A 7,647-nucleotide genomic window follows, 5' to 3' on the forward strand; every position below is an offset into this window, starting at 1 on the left:
CTGTGTGAAGGAGGGCAATTGTGTTGCATACTGCTTGTCTGATGGTATTTTTTTTTAAGTGGTGGTTACCGTGGTAAAAGGGGCAAATGTTTTCAGGTTCATATACCCTTCCCTGATTGACAAAACGAGGGCTTCTTGTGGGGAGGGGGGTGAGCTGTTTTGTGAAAAGCAAATCCCTGTTTCATTGAAGGCATACAGACTGTTAAATTCAGTCTGTTGTATTCTCCCTCAGTGGTGTAGGTGCCCTGTTTCCACACTGTCCAGTGCTGTTGATCAGTCAAAAGTTTAAGAGATCTCTGCAGGAGCTGTCCACAGAATCAGGAACTCAGAAAGTAGGCAATTGTGGTCCTGCAGTGCTAGAATCTGCTCAGTTGTATATAGGCCTAGATTGACCAATCTTATGGAATCCTGAACCAATGGATGAGTCTTATAGGTGGCCCCATCCTTCCCATTGCTTGACTGGGAGTCCTAATCCTGAGTAAAAAGGTAAAGGTAAAGGTTCCCTTGCTCGAAAGCTGGTCGAGTCCGACTCTAGGGTTGCGGTGCTCATCTCCGTTTCAAAGCTGAAGAGCCAGCGCTGTCCGAAGACGTTTCCGTGGTCATGTGGCTGGCATGACTAAACACCAAGGCGCACGGAACACTGTTACCTTCCCACCAAAGTGGTACCTATTTATCTACTTGCAATTTCTTGCTTTCGAACTGCTAGGTTGGCAGGAGCTGGAACTAGAGACGGGAGTGTCTTGCGGCACCCGGGTCTTGAACCGCTGAACTACTGACCTTCCACAGCCTGCAGTTCAGCATCTTAACCACTTGAGCCACCGCAGCTCAATCCTGAGTACAGCCAGGTAAAGGGATACCTTAGGTTGCCAGGCATGCACTCCTCCTTGGGCCAACTGTCTTCTTTGTTCTTGGGCTTCCGGAGAGGACTCGGGAGGTTGAGCAGGTGTACAGGTCCATCCGGGAGATTCTCTTTTCTTCATCAGTATCCTAGATAGAGTCTTCTGCTGCATGTTGGGGTTGGAGCGCCCCTCTGGGGCCCTGATGTTCTTGGAGCCTTGAGTGGGGCATTGGGGGATCTCTGATGAAGGATCCTTCTTGGAGGAGCAAAAGGTTCTATCCTCCTCTAATTCTGACACAGGGCAGGGCCTGACTGTGTGTTACATTATAACAGAACAAAACTTTCATCTTTATTCTTGTTGGCTGAGAAACAAATATCACAGTTCCACAGGGCCGCGAAAACGGAGCTCTTCCACCAAGCATTTAGGTAAGGAGCTGCATTTCACCACCTGTGCCCTGTGCCAATATTATTTCCAGCCTGAGCCCGCCGATAGTGGAATTTACCACTGAGTGTATGTTTGCATATGCACTTTATCACAGTTGTACCGCCATTGTTATGTAAATTGTTTTACTTACTATGCTGTGTGTTTTTATATTGACATTTATATTGTTGTTTTATTTATTGTTACCTTGTGTAAGCTGCCCTGAGCCTGCCTCGGCGGGGAGAGCGGGGCAAGAATCAAACTAATAAATCAATCATTGTTATGTATGGAAAGAGCCACACACTTTCACAAAGAGAGAGGGAGAGAGAGAGAGAGAGAGATGAATTTAGCACAGCATATTCCACAAAGGTAATTCCTCTTACTTCAGATTCATCAGGGAGCCACAAAATTCTTTTTGTGTGGTCATTGTTATTAATAAGAATGTATGAGGTGAACAGAATTTGTATCCTTTTTCATCAAGAGTATTTCTCTTTGTAAGTATTGTATATTTTTATGACTACTGAGAGAAAAGGATAACTACTACCCACCTGGAGACCCATTTCAAACTGCCTTTGTATTCCATTTTAGTAACTAGTTGCTCATGGATTTTTTCCCTGTCATTTCAGACAGACTCATTTCAGTAACCAGCTGCTACTGGGATTTATTTACCTGTTCATTCAAACCTGCTTGTGTCAGGTTAGCAAAGTGTGGTTGAACTGCTTTTGAGGGAAACTGCTTTCTTCCATTTTCTACCCCTTCATTGCGCTTCTGGATCACTGTGGTGTGCTGTTTAAAATGTCCATAGTGCTTCTTACAATGCTGCTTTTCCCTACCCTTTTTTGCCACACAATCTTCCTCGGACTTTAAAAAAGTTCAAATGTTAGCGCTCCATTGAGTCAATGCAACTCAGTGATGCCGCTGAAGTGCTATAGTGGTTTAGTGCTATAGCACTCACCTTAGAACATTAAAAAAAAGTCTGGGGATGATTGCATGGTGAAAAAAGACACTGTTTGAAATGACCATAATGCTTCAGAGATGGCTCATTAACTGAAGGATATTCGCTGTCTGAAACCTATATCCCTCTATCACTTTACTTGAAATCAGGCCAACAACAGAGGACATCTGGTTTAGAATGGTACTGTGAAAAGGGCCAGAATCTGTAGCTGTGCAAATGAAGGAACGTCCCCAAAAAGTAGGCATTCAGATTTTTGAAACTAGACCCATTGTAATGGCTGACTTGTATAATAATAATTAATAATAATAATAACAATAATAATGATGATGATGATGATGATGCTCTCCAGTCACAACTGACTCATGGTGATCCCTTCCACAGGGAGTAAAAAGGTAAAGGTAAAGGTTCCCTTGCTCGAAAGCCAGTCGAATCCGACTCTAGGGTTGCGGTGCTCCATTTCAAAGCCGAAGAGCCAGCGCTGTCCGAAGACGTTTCCGTGGTCATGTGGCCAGCATGACTAAACACCAAGGCGCATGGAACGCTGTACCAGGCATGAAATGAATAGATGTGGTTTGCAATTGCCTTCCTCTGGGCAGCAACCTGTGTCTTCCTCAGCCATTGCCCATCCAGGTACCTTCTGTGGCTGACCCTGCTTAGCTGCCAAGCCCTAACGAGCTCAGCCAAATTGGGCTGTTAACTCTTTTAACAAGCAAGACATGTATTTAAAGACACGTGATGTGTTGGAAGATCAAAGAAGATACAAATGCAACCATATATTTACACAGCACTTATCTCTCTGTTCTGAAGTCACCCCAAGTAAGAATTTGGCCCATTCTTTCCTTTACTGTGATATGCTTTTTTTAAATGACCTCCCAGCTAACTTGTTCAAAAGGGCAGTGTTCAAGTTTATTCTCCGAGTAAAAGTGCCTAACATCTGTTTGCAATTTTGCATACTCTTTAACTTCTATTTTTGCCTCCCTGCCCCCACTCCAAGCAATGCTGGGTTTAAAATAGACTTTTTGTGTCCACTTTATTATACCATGTAAGGGGTTGCAATAAATTCCTTGGCTATGTTTTTCTTTATGCTCCTTTTAGACTACAGCATCCAAGGTCACTAGGGAAAAAATAGATCATGGTGGACAAACACAGTTTTAAATAAATTCTTTTGTCACTGATAATTTATTGGGCAGGTTATGCCTCTTTGAGGGGCTTGGTGCTCATTAATGTGAACTCTAATATCTCATCATCTCTAATATCATTATGTTCCCTGTGTGTAAGAAAGTGCAGTGCTCTCTGTTTTGAAGATGAGAACTATCTGATGTATTTTCATATCTTACAAAATTAGTCCCTCCAAAACATATGGCTTTTAATGAACACGGTTGCCCTCCAGACAGGCATGAAGAAGAGCTGTGTGCTAGATTTTCATTTGGGTGATTATCAGTACCATCCTAAGAACACTATCCTGGGCATAAACCCCACTGGGTATGATGGGGCTTACTTCCAAGTAGACAAGCTTGGATTTCTCCCTGTGTGATATATCAAGTTAATTGTAGGGTTGCCATTTGTCAGAATTGTCTGAGCAATACGGGGGAGGGCGGGGTATAAATTTGATAAATAATAATAATAATTTGTCAAGATTTCCAGAACAAGGAACCATACCTGTAGATACCCTGGCCAATGAGGGCTTCAGAAGGAAGCCAAAGTGGTCATAATTCTCCATATTACACCATCCTTCTATTTGTTACATGATCCAATACCTCATAATCAGCTCAATACAACCAAGGCTAATAAAATTATAACTGCTAGAGCCTATTTATGGTAGATTCAGAACAATGATTACCGGCCATTTGAAAATACTGTATTTTGAGATATGTTTTCTTCTGTGGAAGTCCTGGGTATGTAAACATTGAGAAATTTCAGACAGACGATATAACCTGGAAGAGGAACGGTTCCCAAACGGTTTCTGGTCTGTCATTTCAGATAGAACCATTTTAGAACCTGTTCCATACCGGAATATATTTGTAATTTCAGACACAAACGCTTCTGTTCCGTTTAGGAAATGGGGCTGAAGGGTTTTACCTGTCAACCACTTCCAAGTAGTCTTCAGTTTCCTCTCCCGATTTCGATGTGCTTTTCCCCGCCGTTTTTCACCCACGCGGGCGATCTCTGCCTTTTTTTTTTGAATGTTCGCGTTATAGCGCTATAACGCTATAACGCAACAGCATCATATCAACCCCATTGGAATGCCTGGAGTGTTTTGTTATAGTGCTATAACGCTATAGCGCTCTAAAGCTAATGTTAAAAAAAAAAGTCGGAGATTGCCCGCATGGACGAAAAACGGCAGGGGAAAAGCGGGGGAAAGCGGTGCAGTCTGAAATGGCAAACCGCTTCAGATCCAGCTCTTTACCGGAAGGGGAAAGCCATGTGTGAAATGGCAGCCCTATACCGGTTTACTCCATGACAGATCAAAAGCGGCTTCAAAACGGGTTAAAAAGGGTAATGTGAAATTCCTCATGCCCTATTAGGCTTGTCTCTAGTCTGTATTCTATGTCACCTTCACCTATGGTTATTTATTTATTTAGAAAATTTCTGTGCTGTTCCTCCAAAGAACCCATCCTCCATTTCATTTATTAGCTTCATTGACTATTCTATGTCACCTTCACCTATGGTTATTTATTTATTTAGAAAATTTCTGTGCTGTTCCTCCAAAGAACCCATCCTCCATTTCATTTATTAGCTTCATTGACCCGAGGTCTTAAGCCAAACATGCAAACAACAAATATAAAATGCATTACATAAAATTACAAAATATTTAGACAGAACACCTTTACAATAAAAGCTAGTAAACATGCTCTCAATCAGTAACATCAGACCACATTTTATAAACTTCAATGAATTCTATAAAATCCCATGATATTATGGAAATTAGTTTTAAAATTTTAAAATTGTATACAAAAGGTACTCATAACATTTCAAAGCCGCTTTAAAAATAGCACTATTGAAAGATATTTTGCCACCAAGCGAGTCGTTTCAGGGTCCTCATCAGCTAATAGTATGGTTATCACCCAGGGTTCCATAGGGAGGTGATATCTTTGTAAAATAGGAGTAATCCAGCAGGATCTGGGGTCAATCCATTGGTGGCAAAATAACATAAGATGATCTAAGGTCTCTATTGCACCTGATCCACAATTACACAATCTATTTGAGTACTGTATTTTAGCAAAACGGCCACTTAGCTCTACAGTTGGAAAAACATTCAACCTTGCAAGCGTGAAGACATATCTAGATCTGGGGGATGTAAGGAAGCTCATATATGAGGGAGTTTTCTTAGGTGGAACAATCCCTAAGGCAGAGTTGGAGCATACTCGCCTAGCACGAATTGAAGTGCTGAGTCGGTCAATGTTTGTCACCCTCAATCTCATCAAATTTAGCGCTTCTTGATAATTTAAATTATTAAGCCCCGTAGGGGCGAGACCAATCCACTCCAGCTTGTTATCTATATGTTTTGCCCACGTACATTTATAATTATCCCCTTTTAAAAGATAAAGAAGACCTCCTTGAGCATTAGGTGTCATATAAAGAACTTTCAGTCTCAATTTAAAGGCTGCCTTCCAGGCTCTTGACTCAAAGGAGCATTGTGCGAATTCTTCTCTAAGTGCCGTCCCTGCGACACATTTAGGGACTCCTGCAATTTTACGCAGGAACTGGAGAAGGATCTGATCTGATAATTCCGAAATTTCTTTAATCCAGATCGCAGCCCCATATAAAAATTGTGAAGTAACTTTCGCATTAAAAGCTGCAATGGCCATTGGGACATACTGGCCGCCTCTTGAATAATAGAATTTAAGGAGGGCATTAGAATTTAATTTAGCGATTTCAGTTGCTGCTCTTATATGATGTTTCCAGCGGCAACTGGAGCTGAACACTATCCCCAGATATTTGAAATGAGACACTTGTTCTATCTCCCCACCCTTAACCTTCCATGATCTTTGTTTTAAACAAGGTTTGTTAGAAAAAACCATTATTTTTGATTTCTCATAGTTGATCATCAGCCCCTCTTGGATACAGTAATCAGTAAAAGCATTCACTAGCTTACGCAAGCCAACTTCTGATCTGGATAGCAGCACTGCATCATCTGCATAAAGTAGTATAGGAACTTCCTGTCCCGCTAGTATGGGTGCGTGACAGATTGTTTTTTTGATATATGGGACTACATCATTTATATAAAGATTAAAAAGTGTGGGGGCTAAGAACCCATCCTGGAATACTGAGTGCTTCTCTTTTTTTATGTGACTAATATGGTAGCGTTGGGGTTCAAGATTTCATTGACAGACTAATCAACTAAAGCTTTAGGTGACTAATCCATGAGAGAAATTTTAATTGCTTAGATACATTTACATTGAGACAACTGTATGGTAAGAGTACACTTTTATGGTTTTATGGCTGTTTTGGTTCTGCTGTGGTACTGTCAAACGGTTGCTCATTGTAAGACTAAAAGTTCATCTTTTAGATTTTCTATTACATTCTGTACTGTCTTCTGTCAGTATTCTCAAAAACAATCTATATTAAGGTTTTTGTAATATGTAAATTGTTTTAATCGATCAGTTGAAGGGCAGATGGTAGATGTAGATCAGATTCTTTTAACAGCAAAAGAGGCCTAGTCCTCCTGGATATTGTGATTTGTGTGTTTAACTAGGCTGCCACTTTTGAATGTATTCTCTGGCAGAAACATCTGCTTTTCAGTGTATCCTCTTGGCCTAAAGTACTTTGATGACCTGGCAAGAAGCCTTAAGGGTGACTTTGGAGCTGACCTAGCACAGCTCATTTCTCCTCTGGGGATACTGCAAGATACATAAAAATAGTTCCCAGAGGCCAAATTGGTTAGAAAATGTTTTTGTTTTGTTCTTTTTTAGCTTTCTGCTTGTGCGGCCAGTGCTTGACATAGGTCGTATAAGAACTAGCCAAGAAACCCATGAATCATGGTTTTGTGTATATGTGTGTGTGTTTAAATTGGGTCAGGTCCCGAGGTTCTCATCTTACTTGTCTTAACTCATTTATTACAAATTTGTTCTCAGCACAGAAGGGCAGCAGCAAGCTTGAATACAGGCATGAGAATCTGGTGAAAGCAAAGCCAATTTGAACTCATACAAATGCTCCAAACAGCTATTCGGTTAGCCTGGCAAAAGGCAACTTCAGTTTTGTTTAAATCCCCACCTGCCTTGAGGGTGTGAAGGGGCTTTTAAAAACACAATAACATAAGAAAAGGCCTGGAGAAAAAAGTCCTCTCTCTTTAGCAGAGGCTTAATACGTGGAAATGGGCATCTGTGACTTTTAATGGCATAGTGATGAATAACACTACCTGGTGACTGATATCCCATTAAGCGGCTATTGAAGGGACTAGATTCCCCCCCCCCCCGCCAAGTTGGCAGCTCT

The sequence above is a fragment of the Gekko japonicus genome, unplaced genomic scaffold (genome assembly GCF_001447785.1).
Source record: "Gekko japonicus isolate JY-2015 unplaced genomic scaffold, Gekko_japonicus_V1.1 scaffold308, whole genome shotgun sequence".
In the NCBI taxonomy this organism is placed as follows: Eukaryota; Metazoa; Chordata; class Lepidosauria; order Squamata; family Gekkonidae; genus Gekko; species Gekko japonicus.